Consider the following 19,617-nt stretch of genomic DNA (forward strand, 5'->3'; position numbering starts at 1 on the left):
TGTGGGGGAAAAGGGGGAAATAGCCGTTAGGAAACAATTAAATGCAAAGCAGATTAAGAAGGAAATGGATTCCCCAGGGGCTTTTAGCCAGGTTCCCACTTAGCTCCAAAGAATTCTCTTAAATCTTACTCCATTTTTCTGTCTCTCATGGGCTGCTTTTGATGCTAATGCTCTCAGCCACTCAGTTCTCAGCACCTTTTTATAGCCAGCAGATTAGGGGTGTATTTACTACTCTCCATGAGGCAGAAAGCAGTAGCTGGAAATTCACTGTGTGTCCCTGGGGTTGGCTTGCCTCTCTCTGGTTCTACCAGCTAGGAGATAGAAGAATCGACCTTCCTGATGGCACTCACAGCACCTCCTCAGCAGCAGTCATGAGAAAAGATGTCTTATCTTTTCCATTCCTGCCCTTGCCTGTAGCAGGGATAAACCTGCTTAAGGTCAGGCTTTATGTCCATCCCAGTGGTTGCTTCATCTCACCACTGGTGGCTGGACCACATAGGTAACTTGATCTTTTTCCTGATTTAGGAATTCTTTCCTGGGGTGTCTGCCTTTATCCTGCATATGGTGATAATGCCAGTGTACTGATGTCAAGGCCAGTGGTAGCCATGGTTAGCCCCAAGACATTGGATGTCTGTAGGTCTAGTGTCAGGAGCATTAGGGGAGATAAGAGCTTTCTTTACTTCATGTCTATTTCATTAAATGATTCTGGCCATCTTTGCACATGTAAGCTTGGACATTTCTTCCCGTTTCTGCCCCTGCTTGTACTGTGTCAGAGGAGGAAGGAGGGCAGCCTGCACAGTGCCATTTCCTTACCTATTGCTTTCTCAACAAACCATTTTATTCTGTAGAGGGCTGCATTTCTCTGACATTCTTCCGCCTCCTTGAGTGTTTGTCTCCTCAGTCTCAAGTCAGCCTACTCTGTGACATTTTGAGTGTGCCTCTCATCGTAGCACCTGGATGTCTTGGGTGACACTTCCTATATTGCTGTATATAGGGATATATATATATTTGGCTATATCCCAGCCAAAACCAGGACATGCTGGCATCAATTTCTGTTGATCCTGCTGTCTGTCAGGAGGTATCTCACAACATGCAGTTTGTTTAAGGGCTGGCATCAATGGGCTTCTGAGTTGTTGTCAGTGTAGTAAGAGGATTGCAATGGGTTGATCATCTTGCAGATTTCGGCACTAGTGGCCACAGCTGAAAATCTTGAACAGAGCATTTTTTTGTTGTTTTCCTATGTAAGACAAAAGATTACTGCTGTGAATGTGGATACAGGTATTTTTTTGATGGAGAGGAGCTAGCAAGGAGAGAAGGGATCTGTGGTCAAGGTGTCTTGGGAGATAGTGGGAATCCATTCTTGAATTAACTTGGCTACAGAATTACTTTGTCAGGGAAAAGTCATTTGGGGAGGTTAATTAACTTTCCTCCTTTCGAGAGCAGAATGAGGATGTTCTCATTCAAACTCCTGGTTATTGGGCTGTCAGTATCTGGGCAAATATTTGGAAGGCGTAACCTTGTGCCATCATTATACAGAATACGATTTCTTGCTCCTTGGAGGCTATTCCTGGCATTTGTTGTGTTTGCTTCTCATAGTGGGGTGGGTGTTTTCAAAACAAGCTCTCATAGTGAAGTTGTCTGACTGAAGGATCCTGGAAAGAAAATGAGTGAGTGTATGTGTGCGTGTGTTTTTAAAAAATAACTGACAGTTTCTGGATAGTTCAGACCAACAAAATAGCCTGTGTCTTTGGACTTCCCTCTTGATTCAGTAACGCTGTGTGCCTTAAATAATAGGAAGTTATGTCCTAAAATAGTTTCTTCGTGATGGAGGTGGACTGCATCTGCAGAGAGAAATCCCCAGGAGCTCTCCATGGCATTCCTTCAACAAGGCAACTGTGAATGGGGACCGTGGGCTGTTCTACACCACAGCCAGTGTGTGTGGTGGTGGCTGTCTTTGCCTGTGCTTCAACCTGTGGTGAACCGGAGCGAGAAGAAGCAAATGAACTTCCCTAGGAGACACGGAATAGCCATTAGGTGGCAGTGACTTTCTGTCACCAAACTAAATGGGAACCAGTAATAGAGGTGAAGAGCTTCACAGCCCATCCACAGTCCCTGAGCTCATCGTTTTAGGTTGCCCTATTATGTGCTCCCCAGGGTATCGCTTCATCTAAAAGGCATGGTCGACGCTCATGCAGTCTAAAAAAGTTACTAGCAGGGCCAGCTGGTGGCTTGATGACTCTACATTTGAGCACTGCTGTCTAGCAAACTTCCTGCCAACACATAAAGCATGAAAGCTTTGCGCTGAAAACACATAACAAGCTATAAAATAAATCTTATAATTATAAGACACTTCCTTTTCCTCCTTCTGCTTTCTAGAGTGGTGTCAGCTGAACATTATGGCCACAGCATCTCTAGGTTTTAATTTTGTAGCATTAGGAAGGTCCATTTTTTTTGGGATGTGTGCTTATAAAACAGGATGTTCTTCAGTCCTCTGCAGTGGTTTATTCAGAGAGATGGGCCATCTCACTGTGACATTTTTGGAGGAGGAAGGAGGAGAGAAGTGAGGGGAAAGAGGCAGTGCCTCATTTATTGCACTTTTTTTTCCTAGCTGTGCACCCTTGTCCCTGAAGTGCTTTACTCCAAGAGCATGAGTGTGAGGTGTCAGGCACACCACTTGCCTAAGTGGTCCTGCATCTTGCATCTCCCCAGCAGGAGTGAAACTGTGTGCCTTGGGAGCATTTAGCCTTCTCTCCTCCAGGTGGGGCTATCCCTTTTCATTTGAATCCCTGAAGACCTCATTACTTTGCTTCCTTATAGCTGCTGAAGAGGTACATAATAGTCAGAGGAATATCTGAAGAACATCTCAACTGGTACAGTGAGGAAACCATTAGGAAGCCCTTGAAGGATGTAGGCTGCAAGGAGCCTGCACCATGAGAAGCACTATAAAAAGAGCAAATGGAAAGTGAAGAAATAATCTTGTTTTATTTAGTGTTTGGACTATGCCTTGAGTCCCAATGTGAAATGAACACTCGGCAGTGCAAAGGCCAGAGATATGGCAAGAGATGGTATCTTCTTTGAAGAGCTCATGGTTGAGATTTATTTGTTTGCCTAGATTTTCACCCTAGATGTGGGTGGTGCAAATAGATATGCACATAGGATTTCTCAGAGGGTTGAAGGCCTGTGTAAAGCAGGAAGGAAACAAAAAGCACAAATTGCTTAGGATGCCACTCTAAGTAACTTAAGGCTGGTCCCATTGACTTTGGATCAGGCCCTAAGAAGGGATGTTTTCTTAATGAAGGACTGTTTTCTTAATGAAGGACTGTGTAGCCTTGAACTACTGGCCAGTTTATGTGACTTGGTTGTTGGAGACCACCTGTAAAATCAGTAGAGCTGACAGGTAGCCAGTGCTTTACCTATTTTAAAAATAGGAAGACAGCTGGCATGAGAATTTAAATAATCTTATCTGAGACTAGGAAAAAATAGATACATAAAAGATTCATTTGGGGATAGAGACACATCAGTACTTGCAATGGCAAACTGGGTTTCTCAGTTTTGTTTGTCCTTTGAGCCCTTAACAAGACCCATATTGTGGATTCTGTTCCCCTTTCTAAGGTTACTGTAGTGAGCTTGCAATGAAACACTAGCTTGAAGGACCCCAAATTAAGAGTACAGAGATGTAAAAACAGGAGTGAAAAGACTGGTGTAGCGTGCAAAGGATATTTCACATATCAGGCCAGGCTGGAATTTCAGAGCAGGACTGAATACTGTAGGTTTGCTCTGCTAAACCAGTGACCTTATCACATTCTCCCCAAAGAGTATCTGATAAAAGAATGTGCTAGAGGGTAGCACACGATTATCTTACCTGTCAAGCCAGTGTCTTCATTTAGTCTGTTAAGTCAGTGTTGAGGGAATTGCTGTGGTGGGTGGTGTCTTGCAAACACTTCTCCGGACTTCTTGGCAACATTGAAGGTGTCTTAGTGGGTTCCAGGCAAACACTTTTACCTATGTGGGGACCATCCTGTTTACATACTTGAGGGAGGGGTGTCTCTGAAGGCAACTCTGCTGTCTTCCTCCATCCGGTGCCCCAGGGCCAGACAGGACTCTGCCAGGCTGAGGAAGCCCTGGGGACTAGGAAGAAAGGAAGTTATGTTTCTCTTGAGTTGGAGCAGTTGCTGATTTAGTGTAGGAACGAAACAAAATGTAAAGTTCAGTACCAGGTTTGGAAGCTACTCTTCACTTTATTGACTAGGGTGTTCAGGTGACCTGCCTAGAAATCTGCTGATGTGAGCAAGTGTCTGCATTTTTGTACATCTGGACAGGCACATCTGTCTGCCTGCAGACGTGTGCCTGTGTGTTCAGGGTGTGAGTGCTTCTGTTGAAATAGCCACTTCCAAGACAGAGTCAAAAGTTCAAAGATGGCTTTGGAGGAGTGAATCCAAGATGGTAATCACATTCACTGCTAGCTTAGTTAAGCCTACTTTTGGTCCCATAGAATTAGTTTGAGGTTTCTTTTTTTTTGTTTGTTTTCGTTTTTTTAACTTGAGAGTCCTGTCTCAGTGGCTGCAAATTCCGCTGATGGTGCACCATTCAGAGCAGCTTGCTGCTCCTTCTTCTGCAGCAGCATCATCTTGGCAGGTCTGACACCAGTAACAACTTGTTTTTGTCAGTGTACTGAGCTGATGTGACTTGGAAGGGGCCCACAGGGAACAGATAAACATAGTGACAAGGGTCATCTTTATACAGCCTCCACTCTGTTCCTAGCTTCACTTTAACAATGAATCTGCCTGTGAGCCTGCACATATACACACATGCACAGTGCTTTATGAAATGTCTCCTGCCAAGCCTGGATCCATTTACTGTCTTGCCAGCTTTGCTGAATTTAGAGGTAAATTCACTGAAAAGGTCACTAGCAGAATTGCTTTTCAAAAAAACCCCCTAGCTCCTAAAATGTCTTTACTGCCCCTGCAGTCTCTGTTTGAAAATGTACTTGTTTTGAGTTGCCTGTGAACTCTGTAACTGTGCAGCCTGTTTGTTATTGTAGGGTTGCACTGAACACAAGTTGGCTTTTGCAGGATTGCTGAAGGGCAGCAGGCTTTGCACTCCCATTTGTTTATTGTAGGACTGTTGTGTGAAGAGAAGTAGGGAAGATACACTTTCCTCCTTTGGGCCCTTTCCTTTGGGTTCACAGTCAGGCAGCACAGCTAGGCATTTCCAGAGCCCAGCAGGAGCTGTTTCATCTCTGGAGTGCTCTGGTATCGCCTGTTCTGTCTCTCCTTTTCCTCTCCAGGACAGCTTCCCTGCTTCTGTTTCTTGCAGTAAGCTGAGGTTTTACTGTGGCAGTCTGAATTGGGAATTATTCACTGCCAATATACGGAGTGGTGATCCTTGACTGGGGAACATTGTTGGAAAGAAATGGTGGCTCCTGGGCGATGGGGAGTGAGAAACTCCACTGGCCCCAGAGATCACAGGCTAGGGATTGAGTCAGTACCAGGAGTGAGGGTGATGTTTGATTCTTTTAAACCTATGTTTTGATTTTAGGGTAGCAAGTGCTTGGTAATCTGGCTCAGGACTGAGCAAAACGCAGGCAGAAGCAGCTTCACGCATGCACCTCTCCTGGTATATCCCCATCTGAATGCATGCAGCTTCCCTCGCTAGCCCTGCACAGCTGACCTCTCTGTTCACTTGCGCTGCCATCCTGTACCAGGCCTGAATCAGCTTCCTGCCCTCCTGATTCTCCTGCAGCCTGCCCCAGCTGTGCCCTTAGCTCTTCCCTTACCTCTCCCCACTGATGCCTTAGCCCTGGCTGCCACCTCCCTGGCCCTGGCCATGCCGCTGTCAGATTGGGTACAGACTTACCCTACCAGGTCTTACATTCATTAGCAACTCATGTGGCAAAGATTTGCCACAATCTTAGTTTTCTGAGAAAATCGAGACCCAGGCACTGGGTGCATTCATCGCCAGCCCCAGGCAGGACTGCTCTTCCAGGCTGTGGCTTTGCACACCTGTGTCAATGGCAGCTGAGTCAGCAGGTTTCCCCTTCCCAGTCCCTTTCTGGAGTAGGATTCCCAGCACTGGCAGAGCTTGGCCCTCACCTGGAGAGACGAGCTCCACAGTGTGCGTGCCTTAGCTTCGTTCCTGGAAATCTCACTCCAGAAACAGTCAGATATCAGGTTCTGTAACGTGCTGAAATCCGATGAGCTCACAGCCCAAGGAATTCTTCTATTTACAAACAGCCTAGAAACCCATTATATTTCATATTAGTATTGAAAGACTAATGCAGGCATGTGGTTTTAATTTGAAAGATACTAAGTTTAAAGCAAGCAACAACGAAGAAGTCAAGCTCTGTCTTTTTGCAAAATCTTTGAAATGGTGGGACGTATGTGTAGCTAATGAAGGAATGTTCCTTTAAATATTTTTAAGAAGTGTTCGCTGCTTGTAATTGTTGGACGTATGTGTAGTAAATTAAAGAAGAAGGTATGTATAGATAAGAGCACTTCCCCATACAGCCCCCATCCCAGTGGCAGATGCCCCTCCTTCCACCTGCATTGCTCAACAAATTTCATCTTGAGAGGGGAAATGAATTCTCAATTGCAACATGCCTAGTAATTAACTGCACTGTAGTTCTGATGTGCAGTGCTGTCACCCACCATCGGGTGGGAGTGGAAAAGGCACTGCATTTTGTTGATGGTTGAACATTTGTTTTCCTCGTCATTTTGACACCAGAGGTAATTGCCATTCCTGAAATATTCTCTCGCTACCGTTACAAAGCAACTGTTAGGGACAAATTAATTATGAAGAATCTTGTTATGACAGATTAATAGGCCAACAGAGGAGATTTCTTTTTCTTCTTTCAGGCAACTGAATAGTAAAAACTAACAGCTCCCGTATAACTGCTAGAAACATGTGCTTCTCTGTAAGCCAACGCATATTTTGTTGGAAATGGGGGATTTGCAAAACTAGGACTAGAGTATAGAGTGGGTTTCCAAGCTTGCTTTTACTGAGCTTTTGGTTTCTCAATATCATGTGCCAAAATGAGCTTGAGTCTGGGCATTGGCATATGGAGGGGAGGTCTTCATGGTTGGTATTGGACCAACGTCTTCTGTCTGGGTCATGGTTGAGCAGTATCATGAAGGCTTGGAAGTAAGGAATGCTGGACTTGCGGATTTGATGGATTTTAGAACAAGACATAAAGTCATTATCCGGACTGCTTTATGGCCACTAAGGGTTCCCTGTGTCAGGGAGGTCAGATCTGATGTGCTGGTTGAATTCCAAGTGGCCAATGATGTTCTGCCTGCCTTTGTCCCCCTGGAAGTTGCAGACTACCTGCCCCAAATTATTCTTGAGGGGTGCTTTCTGGGGACTGTTGTGATGTGGCCCATAGATGGCTGCCTTCCTGTAGTGGAGGTGATTGAGGCACCCTGCCTCCCTGTGACGGAAGTGTTCTGTCAAAGCCCAGGGGAGGAGGAGTTTGAAATACCTGGATTGCTCATGGCTGTGTTTAGAAGCTCACCCAACTTATGTGTAGTCAGGACAGCAATTTATGTGGGCTTGGTAACTGTGCTTTCAAAGAGGCAGTTAGATATGTGTCTCATAGCTGACTGGCTACTATGGGATAGTAGCTAGTGAATCCCAGGTGCTGATGAGCCCATGATTAAAAAGGAGTCTATTTTAGGCTCCAGAATAGACATAATCTGGATTTAAATAAGCCTACTGGAGGAGGCCTGTTCACATTCTCAGCTTTACCTTCTTTGAAATCTCACTCAAGTTGTCAGGCAGATGTTTAAACAGAGTTCATCACCTCCAGCCCAGTGCTTGTACACTCTGTCCCTGGCCAGGAAAGGAACACATCCTCTGTGGTAATCAACGCACAGTGCCCTTTCGAGCCATGATCTTAATGAGAGGACAGTGAAGCTCCACTCTTTTCCAGAGACCAAACCAAGACCACGTTTATCCCATTTTCCATCTTCTCTGCCTGCAGACATCAGCTCCCTGTTTCACTGTGACTTCATCCTTCTTCATGGGATTTCTTTATCTCTGTGTGGAGTATGCAAATGCTTTAATAAAATAATTATATGAGGCTAGAAGTCATAGATAGCATTACTTTTGGATTACTAGCATTTGATTTCTTTTCATTGCTTTGCTTCACACCCATCTTGTGTAGTGCTAATTCTCTACAGTCCTTTTTGGCGTGCAGATTTTGTCTTTGGACTATCCACAGTGATTGTATTTTGCCACCAAGGGCTGATTCTTTGGAGGAGCTTTGTCTGTATTATTTTTCCATCAGGTTTTGTACTGATTGCCTTTGTGATAGGCCTTTTGTCTTGAGTTTACTATTTACCTTCTAGTCAACATTAGAAATCAGCTGTCTTTGACTAGCGTGTTGATGGAGATTGTCTCTTGCCTATTATCTTCACTGCAGTGTCATCTTTGTTTTCTCTTGTCCAGTGTTAGCCTCTTACACCAGATTCTCCCCCTTTTGACAAAGGAACGTTGACTTTTGCTCACATGAGATTCAAACTGAAACCTCTGGATTCCTAGATGGTGCTTTCTTTTTTAAATTGTGGCAAACACTGCCCGATTTGCAGTTTTTTCTACAAAGAAGTTGTAACTGGGTAGTGATGGACCAGGCTTTCCTTACCCTGCCCCTTGGGATACTTGCATAGGTGATCTGTGGTAATCAGCATCTCATACATTAGGAAAAAATCCACCCTAGATTTCTACCTGATAAAGCCCATTTCCTGCTATTTGTAGTTGCTTCTCTGGAAGGGTGGGGGATAAGGGTAGGGATATTCCTCCACAGGCAACTGCGCAGGTATCTATTTTATAATTTCCTAGGCTGAACCACTCTTAAAGACTATTGACTGGTCACTTTGATCCTGGATGGGATAGGTAACCTGGAGGTGGAGGCTTTCTGCTCCCTTTCTTCTTGGCTCAACTCCCCATGCACTGATAATTTTTCCTGTTGCACCCAATTGCTTGTAAATAAAATAACGGCTGACAGTGAGTCTGCACGTAGAGGGACACTCCGTTTTCTTAAAATTAGAATGAGACAAGACATCCAACAGCTTTACTGACTGTTTTACTCTAGGTTCTTATTATATGTTTGACATTTACAAATGCAGCATCCCTGCCTTGTGGATGCTCATTAATTTCTTAGATGAGAGGGAAAACTCAACAACTGGCAATGGAAAGGGCAAAATGTTGAATATGTAATTGTATATAAGACGACCTCAGTTTTATTCCCTTCACAACCTTGGTGAGCCACAGCCAAGTGCAGGGGAGACACGTACAATATTGTTCATTGTGATACCAGCTGCAATAAAGGCAATTGCCTCTGGTACTGCTGGGGGTAATTCCTTCTTCTTATTGTGGGAGCAAAAGTAATCTAGTCTGGATAATGAATAACCAACATGCGGCCTCACCTGGGCTCTCCTTTTGTTCATCTCAGTGTGGTGCCATGTCAAATATTCATACGTTTTACTTTATTAAACTGCTGTCTCATGCTATTTTTAAGTGGCACCCTCAAAGCCAATATAGATTCTCTCTGTTGTTTGTGTTCCTAGCAGCCGTAAGGATTCAGTAGACTAAATGCTACCTTCACTCGCACCCACATAAGCCCATTTTTCCAAATTCTGCTTCCACTGGCACCTGCACAAACCTATTGTTTTCAGTGAGAAAGCAAAGGAGTGGCTGCAAGGAAGGATCTGACCTTCTAATTGCAGTTTAACAAGTCTATTGATTGTGCATGAATCAGAAGAGACACCAGCTCAGTCTCCCATAGTGGTGACATTGCTGGGATGCTAATAGACACCAGCTGCCTTTCTTGGTGTGGAGCTGTGTGGTGTTAACTGGTTGAAAAAGCTGGAGTAATTTTTATATATATATATATATTTCACTGAAGTCAGCAACTCTGCCTGATACCCAGAAGGGAACAGACCTGCTGAGTAACGGGGACATTTCTTCGTGGCTTTTTTTTTTTTTTTTTCAAATAGGCACTTTTTAGAGTAGAACTGTACTTTGCCGTTGATGATGACTTACTGGCACTGCAGCCACTCTCTATCTGTTGGATGCAGTGCTATGACAGTCACTGCATTTTTTTGGAATTGACAGTGTAATCCCATGGTTGTTATCTTTCCTGACTTCTCCTCGTCAACAATTTAATCGCACTTCTAGGTATTTCATGTGTTACTGTCTCTTCAGGCATCCTGTTCCTGTGGGAAGAGGTCTGTACTTTAAAGGTCAGAGGTCAGCAGATTAAAGAAAGGGAAAGGAATCTGCCTCTGTCAGTTTGGTAAGGGAATGTATTGAGATCTCTAGAGAAGCTGCAGTGGGATCCCTTCTTTCTGGGTTCTGTGACCAAGCTAAACGCTGGTGCCCATCTGTCTGTACTTTGCCGTTGATGATGACTTACTGGCACTGCAGCCACTCTCTATCTGTTGGATGCAGTGCTATGACAGTCACTGCATTTTTTTGGAATTGACAGTGTAATCCCATGGTTGTTATCTTTCCTGACTTCCTCGTCAATCCAATTTAATCGCACTTCTAGGTATTTCATGTGTTACTGTCTCTCTCCTCTTCAGGCATCCTGTTCCTGTGGGAAGAGGTCTGTACTTTAAAGGTCAGAGCTTCTCAGATTAAAGAAAGGGAAAGGAATCTGCCTCTGTCAGTTTGGTAAGGGAATGTATTGAGATCTCTAGAGAAGCTGCAGTGGGATCCCTTCTTTCTGGGTTCTGTGACCAAGCTAAACGCTGGTGCCCATCTGTGTGGCTGTAAGAGGAGGAGCCTGCTTGCTCTGCTCCCCTGGCTGTTGGAGTGACCTGCCAGGAGAGAAGTTGCATATGTACAAGGGGGAGAAGCTGCTGTTGCACAGTTTAATCGCCTGACGTTGACTCAGATAGGTCCTGACTGGAGGTCAGCTGTGACGTGCAGCTGGTAGGGTGGGATTCAGCTGTTGGGAAGAGAAAAATGTCAGCCCAGATTCTTCGGCGTTGACAAAGTGGATGTGATGATTTCTTCCCTCTAGCTGCAACGGCTGCCTCTGTGCTTCCTTCTTCCCTGCACACCCACACTGTGAGAGTAGACTGTGTGAAGCTACCCCGTCTTGACCCTCAGCTGCTGAACTAGATGGGACTTAGCTGAGCTTTCTCCATTTTTCCTTCTGTGCTTGGGCCATGCATCCTGAAAAACCTCACCTTTCAGTGTGTCTTTCAGTGTATCTTCTGTCTGTCGGTGCTTCCTGTGGACTCCATGGCTTTTCCAGCTCCATTTTATGGCAGGATGTGGTGTGGGGACTAAGGGAAAAGACTATCAGATGTCCATCCTCATCTCTGCTGCTAGGATCCTTCACTTTGCTTTGAAGGCCAGGAATATTCAGCATTGAACAGATTCCCTTGATACTCATTTCATCTCATCTTCCACCTCTTCACTAACCTTAGTAACACCCTGTATGTTTCCCTTCCCGTTTACAGTGTCTGACCTCTTGAGTAGTTGGAAAATGTTACCAGGTCAGCCTTCTTGGCACCATCTGGTTTTATTATTGAGGACAAATCATGAAACTCTTTCTCGTTTATACCATACTGGTTCATCTGTCTTGCAGTAGCTCCTGATGTACTTTTCCTTGTTTGTTTTGCTCTCTCTACTCTATCTGGGACTTCAGATCTTTTTTTAAGTGACGAGACCATCTCTACACCCCTCTCCCCGATGCAAAGCCTCCCTATGCATAGCCATAACTGTATGAGCTTCAGTGACAACTAATTCCTACTGTGGCCTTGTTTGAGCTCTTTCCCCCACCCTCCCCATGGCCCAGGACCAGCCCTCACTTCCCACGTTACTGCCTTCCCAGGGTCTCCTTACGTGGACATAGCTGTTTGGGGAGTGTTCTCCCTTCAGGTCATTTTTGCTGCACAACATCATCTCTTGCTGTTTATTCAATAGTCTACGGTTTCTGTAGGGTGTGTCAGCAGCTCCTGTTTAGGGAACACTTCTGAATGTAACACACATCTCAGTTGATCTTGTTCCTTATAGCAACTGAAAATAGCAAATAAAACAGGGTTTAATAAGACTGATGGCTGGGAGCCCCCCATCACAGCTAAACACAAGGTCACATAAGATGGTGTCTTTACAGCCCTCAGCTTGCTTTCACTGCCATCCCACATGGTCTGATCCAAGCTGAGCTGAATTAATTTTGTTAGCAAGATTTTGAGAGATGCTATGTCAAATTTATTATCATTTCACCTGCCTCCGTAACAGGAGCTGCAGGCACTGTGATCAATGGATCGAGACATGTGCCTAATTTCACTGCGGCTTCTGTAAATGTCTCTGTGCCTTCTGCAGCCGTGCTGTTGAATGCCTTCCTATCCTCCATGGGTGCTCTGCAACAAAGCACAGGACAGATCTCTTTGTATACCAACCCTATCAGGACAACAAGGCACTGAGGGCACTTTTGGGGACCTGCTGACTTTGCAAGTAGTATACATCTGTGTATATATAGGTCTGGTCCTTCATTCTCATGCAAATCTGATCTGATCTTATCCTTGTGTAAGTACCGTTCACATAAGTGTACATGCCCCAAAAGAGCCTGTGTGAAGGACCTGTTGTGCACTCACAGGTATTGCCTTCTGGAGAGGGCTCCCCTCAGGGTAAAACAGCTTCAAGAGCAGAACCTTGTTCACTGGAGGTGATATCTGTAGGTGTAAAGGACTCAGCTTGACTCTCAGATTCCCATATTGAACAGTTTGATCTGGAACTGTTAGTGGGAGAGAATAGGCAGGTAATGCCATAGCCATAGAAGTGCTATGTCCCAGTTATTTTAGCATGTTATTTTCCCCTTCTCTCTGACCATCCCTTCTCTGTGCTCCTTGTTCTCCCTGCTCAGGAGACTTAGACAGAATAGTGCATTATATCACAGAGGTGTCTAGAGGGGAAACAGCTGCTCCCTTCTGATTTTTCTCCTGAACTGCCCCACAGATAACTAATTGCAGCTCAGTTGCTTCTATTAGCTATTTACCTAAAATTGAGCTGGCTAATGAAAATGTTTCTAATTAATACGAGGCAGATTAAAACTCATTACAGCAAGGTCGTCAGTAATGAGAGATAATCAGAGCACAAATGACCGAGCTTGGAGCGAAATGAAGATGGAACACGAGCAGGCTATTGGCGCTGTTTGTGCATGCACCAGGCAGCAAGGGCAGGGTTCAGCAAGGTGACTGCTGGTGCTCCACGCTGCGGTCGAGCACCACTGCTTCCTCCTCTCAGAGCAGCTTGGGAAGTAACTGCCTGAAGAGACGGACCTCAGCCCAGCATAAATGTTTCCTGAATCAAGTGGCATCTCAAACTAGGGTTTTGTTGCTAGGCCACCCCTTAGTCACCTGTATGGATTGTTAGGAACCATGTTGTGAATCAGGGTATTAGCAGGAAGAGCATGGGAGTATGTGTAGCATAGGTGGGAGGTCAATGTCTGTGTGTACTTGTGCATGGAAATTCAGAGGCCTGATGGCTCGGAGGGTGGGAGCTTGCATGTCTGTTCAGTGTGAAATGGGCTGGCCTAGGTTTGAAAAGTCCCTCCTGATCTCCAGGGAAGATTTGCACAAATCATGAAACATGTTTGCTTTAATTTCAGCTGCCGTTAGCACTGGTGATACAAGGCCCCAGCACCAACACCAGATTTCAGCTGTCTGACGCAGGCTCACTGTGTATATCCATTTGTACAGAGTTCACTGGCCCTCCTGCTAGTTGTGTGACTCCTTGTTCCCATGTTTGTGAAACTGAGAAGCTAAAAAATTGTCGCTTTAGTGTAGGGGATCATCTCCATCCTTTATCTTTTGCAAGCTATAAAGCTTTCTCTCGCTTCCTGGCTGTCCCACTGGCAATCTACTGTTGTGCCATAATTTCTGAAGGATTTTGGTATCTGCTCGGACTATTTTGAGCTATGGAAGTCAAAACTAAGAATTAGGGGGATGCCTTTTTAACCAGGGTTTGCACCAAGGGGAACTAACTAGAAAGTATAGGTCTGAAAAGGTAACAATGTGCCTGCCTAAGTGGGAACATATGGAATGCCCTACTCGCATATGGGCAGGCAGAGACCCATAGATAAATCTTTAGGAATGTTATACATAACTTACACAAATAATGAATTATTAGGTAGTGGGGTACATTGCACCAGGAGTTATTCCAATTCCAAAGACGTGGATCTGTCTGTGATCAGCAGTATGATCAGTTAGTATTGGTATAAGGAAGCATTTGAATGGGAAATATCTGGCGTGCATAGGAATGAGATTTTGTAAAAGGTAGGCAGAAAAGATAGTACAAAAAGGAGGCAATAACAATTCCATTTAGAGTTGTGTGTCTCCTTGCAGCACCCCTGATGTCAGTCAGTTTGATTACCAGGCTGACAGTGTTAGTGAAGGCTATAGTAGTTTACATTAACTGTATGCTTATTCAGATTTGTTAAAAGAGGAGGTAACAGCCCCTTGGACGCAATTACACTGTCATTGCAATGGGTTCTAGGTTTTCTATTGCTGTTTTTAGAGCACCCAAGTACCCTATTCACTTCACCAGTAGCTGTATCCTCCCTAAACATTGTCACAGATCTTTTGGCATGGCACTTGATTTCAGTCTCTCACTGTGTTAAATTGAGGTGGACATCCTTTCATTCCTTTCTGGTTTGTGCTGTCCTGGGTCATCTAAAGTTGTTCCGTAGTTTTACCAGCCGTGTGCATATGGCCCTGTTATTATCAGGGGTAGAAGATAAAAAGACTGTGGCCAGATTCCTTTCCTATCTTCCCTGACATGTCTTTCCTCCCTCTCCGACTTACTGTGTTTTGGGGATACCCAGTACAGAGGTGTGATGACATCCTCTCTTCTCTCTGTATGGAGTCCAAGGGACAGCCTGGCTCTTCCAGTCCAGTCTCCTGCTACTGCAGGCATCCCTGGAAGAGCTGTCTCATCCAGGATGGCTGACAGCATATATGCCTGGGATGCTCCCACACACTGTGTGCCACAAGATACTTCCCAGCATCCCAAAGGCTTAATATGAAAGACCATAAGCAGCAATTCTGCTATGGCAAGGGAAGAAAGCAAGAATCCATCACCAATGTCCCAAGTCCTTGCAGTGGCAGGTAATTTAGTAAATATGGAAGATCCTTGGAAGCAGGTTGAACCTCAGCAGAAGGGGTGACCGATTTAACCGGAATGTGGGAGCTGGATACACCAAATAGGTTCTTTAAAGATTTTAATGATGCTGGGAGCATCAGTGCACCCTGTTTTCTTTCTGTTTCTCACTATGGCTGATCAATAGGGTAATTTTTGTCTTGATGCCTTGAGCAAGAATGTTTAAAGCCCTTTAGACATTTTATTACCCGTAATGTTCTTCTGAGTCTGTAAAATGGGGGATAGTGATCCTGAGTTTTGTAAAGAGCTTTGTAAAAGCACTTTTAGAGATGAAAAGCTCCATATAAAATCAGGTATGGTTGTTTTATCATAAATGTCTAAAGCCTTTCTGAATTCCATTAAGCTCTTGGCTTCTCTATCCTCTGACAGTGAGTGGCACTGGTTAATGTTGTACTGTGCGAAATGGGATGTAAAAAAACCTTAAAAAAGGTGGTTGCTTTGTGGAATACCCTATTATTTGCTGTTTTGTGAGAGCTGGAAATAGGAATGGGAGATTTTCTTTTTATTATTTCATATAACTCTTCTCTCTTATGCATCAACTGTTTCTAATCTAAACAGTCCCCTAACATTTCAGATCTCTTTTTTTTATAGACTCTTTTCAAGTCCATGATAATTTTTCCCTGTCCTTCTCTGTCTCTTCTTTTTCTTCTGTACCTCTTTTTGTGGTGGGATGTCGAGAATCCAAGGTGAGGTTGTGCTTTCAATTTATACAGTGGCATTTTGATATTTTTAATGTTTTTCTCTTTTCCTTTCTTAACCCAGTCAAACAGCTTGTTTGGGTTTTCCTGACCCCAACTGTGCATTGAGCAGGTGCCTTCACTGAGCCATCCACAACAATGTGATGCAAGTGTTGGGTGGTTACAGTTAATTTAGAGCCCATCAGTGTGTGCGGGCAGGATAAATTGCATGTTCCAATATGTGTAACCTTGCAGCCATCTATGCTGAGGGTGATCTGCCAGTCTATTGATTGTTCACCTGTCTTTGGTAGGGACTTGGTAGGGCTTATTTTTCCACAGTGGTGAATATTTCCGTTGCATCTCATGGAAGTTTTGCCACTGCACTGTTCTCTCCTTTGCCAGATCACTAGCAGGGAAATTAAACCTTGGTGTAAGAATGGGTGTAATGGGACACTCTCCTGCTTGTTTTTGACAATGACGTGGGTCAACCCATTTATAGTAGAGAGACCCTTCTGCCTTGTGGGTGCTACCTGTACCTGTTTCCCTTTTCATCACATTTCTCAGTGTTTCCAGTGCTAGTTCAGCCTCACTGGAAGTAACAACATTGCAGGTGCTAATGTAGACAGGACTTCTGCAGCATTACCTCGTCTAAAAGAATTCAGAGCAGGTTGAAAGCAAGCTGTGGTAAAAACATCACTAAATGTTGTAGCCTTGTCCTAACTAGAGAGTTCCTCACTGCTGCTGTCTGTAGTGCTGGGCTTGGTGTTGCAAAGAGGGAATTCTGAGCCGGGAATGGGATAAAATGAGCAAGTGATGTAAAGGAGCATTCTTGCATCAGAGTATTTTAGTGGACTGGTAAAGAATGATTTTTCCTCTTCTCAAAATCCCCGTTAGCTTTTTTCAGTCATATCACATTTAGCTAGATGATTTTTAGTACTCTCTATCATTATTGTCTCAATTAGTTTAGTTGATACAGAATAGAAGCTTGCAGGACTATAATTTCCCAGATTACTCTGGATTTTTCTTAAATACAGGGCAACATTTGCTCCCCTTCAGTCCTCTTGTTTTAATGTGATCCCCCTTTTATTATGATTATTAGCATCTCAGCTACTTTTTGAATTCATCTGTAATTTTTAAATGATTGAAGTTTTCAAGGTATTTTCTGGAGACATCTTTCTTGAAATATTGTCTAGGAGAGTGTATCTCCATTGTAAGCAGTGATGGACAGGCTTCTCCTCAGCATCCTGCCCCATGCAGGGAATTGCCTGCAGCAGGAGAAGGCGCCTCCTTTCCCTTGCTCAGGTTGGGAGTAGGTGGGATGCGAGCGGGCACCACGTGGCGTGGAGCTGTTCCTGCTCACCTGTACAAGAGTGCTTTCTGCTATGGAGGTGAGAGGAGGAGCAGCCCTTCTAGCGCTGTCCTCTGGGCAAAATCCAGCCTGACATCCTTTGTGCGATGTCTGTGTTCGCAGTGTTCCTGGAGGCAGCACTCATCACCAGGAATTTCTGGTGACTTGTTTGTTATGTCTTTGACTAATTGCATTTCAAATTTTCTGTCTGCATTCCTAATCCTCATTTTATGTTTTGCCAGCTATGAGTATGCCCGTCAGGATTGGAATGACTTTTCTGAAGGATTTTTCATATGAGTGGCTTCCACCACTTACCTTACGGTGTTTAGTGGCCTTTCTGAGCCCTTTTGTCACCAGGTCTGTCACCAGATACCAGATACTCAAGTTTTCACCAGTATATTTTAACTTTGGTATTTATTTTCTGCTAAATCAATTTCTTTATTTTTAAGACCAGATTAGCATCTGCCAATTTGTGACACCTTGCACGTCTGATGCTCTGAAGAGCAGTTCTTTGCCAAGGTCTCTGTAAGTAAAGGCTCCTTCAAAAGCATCAAAATTACTTGATAAGACAGGTCTGCTTGAACATCAAGGGTAAATTAAAAAATGTCCATTTGCAGCTCTGCTTGCTGAGTATGTGCTTCATCCCAGAGGTGCCTCCTCTCCATACCTGACAGTTATTACTTCCATTATGGCCCATATGGAACAATTTTAATAATGAGTGTTAATCCCAATCTACCCAGGGCTTAGGTAAACTACAAGTCTGATAGCCATGCTGTGGGCCAATGGAGAATTTGTCCTGCTGAAATTTGGGGAAGGGGTTTGAGACAGAAGGAGATGCCCATGTGGACTGAGGAAGGAACCATATACACACTCAGACAGCATTTGTGATCTGAAGTGCTTCTTGAGAGAGGCTTATTCTTGGTAATCCCTGGTACATGAAATGCTTCCTTTCTCTGCAGTGTGCTCCTAGGCATGATGCATACAAGCGGCTCCCTGTCTAACTAGCTGTTGTTCCCAGCTCTTTTCCCTGATAAGAAGAATCTTCAAGGTATTGCTTGTGCAACAAAGAGCAATATCTTGTGAGATTTCTCGGAGAAAAGCTCTGAGCCATGCTGGGGGTTTCCATTTACCCTGCAGTTTCTTCAACGTAGGACAGAAATGTGGGTCAACAGTATCGGACACAGTAGTAGGAATGTGGCACTCTTACTTTGCCTGTGATTAGGAGAAGGTCACCTATCGGAGAATCAAGTGCTGCATCTGGACCATGACCTAGCTTGGGGAGATCCAGGCAATTAATAGATAGCATTATGAACATTTTTCTGCTAAAAATCCTGACCTGGTTGATAAGAAAAGGGACCTTGGAAGCTGCATTCACAGTCCTGCTTCATTCTCACTGTACTTCTGCCTCTAATGCGGACTGGAGTTTTGTAAAATGTAGGGCTACAGATAAATTTCTTTCTGAGACAAGTTGCCTGGTCGTCATCTGCCTCACTAGCAGGGGCAGGAGCTGGCATTCCCTGGTCTGGACAGCCAGCCAGGGCAGCTGTCTCTTAGGAGCTTTAGCCAAGACAGTTGTGAGAGCATGGTGGAGGATGCTGTGCATGGGGGTTTTGTTCTGTTTTGTTCCTGGAGCCCTCTGTAAGGATGCTCTCATCTCTCTTGGCCAGGACTGCTGTGTCCATGAGGCCAGCCAGGTTCTCTACAGGGTGGGTAAGTTTGGGAGGGCCAAAATTTCCTCTCTCCTTGTGCTAGAGGAGAGAGGGGCTGTTTCTGCCTCCTTCTCAGCAGTGACCGACATGAAGATACACCCTGCATCCAAGCGTGTCTACAACCAGTTGCATTTTCAGCTACATGAGTTTTCCATCCTGTTTTTACCGTGTCCCTTGGAGATCCATGTGCGGCGGGTAGGTGCACTGGAGCCAGCACCTCTGCTCCCAGCTGGCTGCCTGGCCTCATGCCCAGCACCACGCTACAGCCCCAGGGGTGCTGCTGCTCTGCCCTGAGCCATGCCGCAACCTGGAGTCATTTGATGGGCTCCTGCTGTGCCTGTGGGAGGTTGCAGGGCTCTGTGCTGGCCTGTGCTTAGTGCTGGGGTTTTTGGAGCACATCTGCAAGGAGCCTTGCCAGTGTTTCCCGCCTGTGGCTGCCTGACGCCTCAGGGCAGGGTGGCCGGCCAGCCACTGCTCCCCTTTCCCTTCGCTGCTGGCAGGGGGTTTCCTCCATGGCTGGAGGCAGTGGGCAGAGGGCGATTATCGGAGCTGCATAAAAGCTGTTTCCCTGTAATGGGCTGCACTCCCGGTGCTGTGACAAACTACCCAGCTGCTCTGGCTCCCTCCCTCCCACTGCCTTTCTCTTTCATCCCATTACTCCCTCACTGCTTTTCTTGCTCTCTCATCCTCTTTCACAGCTTCCTTTCCTTGTCCC

The 19,617-nt window shown here is 44.9% G+C and overlaps 1 protein-coding gene across 1 annotated transcript in view; it reads left to right on the forward strand.

Annotated features, from left to right (window-relative positions):
• Positions 1-19,617, forward strand: part of ADCK1 (aarF domain containing kinase 1) — a 78,447-nt gene that overhangs the window by 7,396 nt on the left and 51,434 nt on the right. The window lies entirely within an intron of this gene.

This window comes from Aptenodytes forsteri, unplaced genomic scaffold (genome assembly GCF_000699145.1).
Source record: "Aptenodytes forsteri isolate BGI_AS27 unplaced genomic scaffold, ASM69914v1 Scaffold193, whole genome shotgun sequence".
In the NCBI taxonomy this organism is placed as follows: Eukaryota; Metazoa; Chordata; class Aves; order Sphenisciformes; family Spheniscidae; genus Aptenodytes; species Aptenodytes forsteri.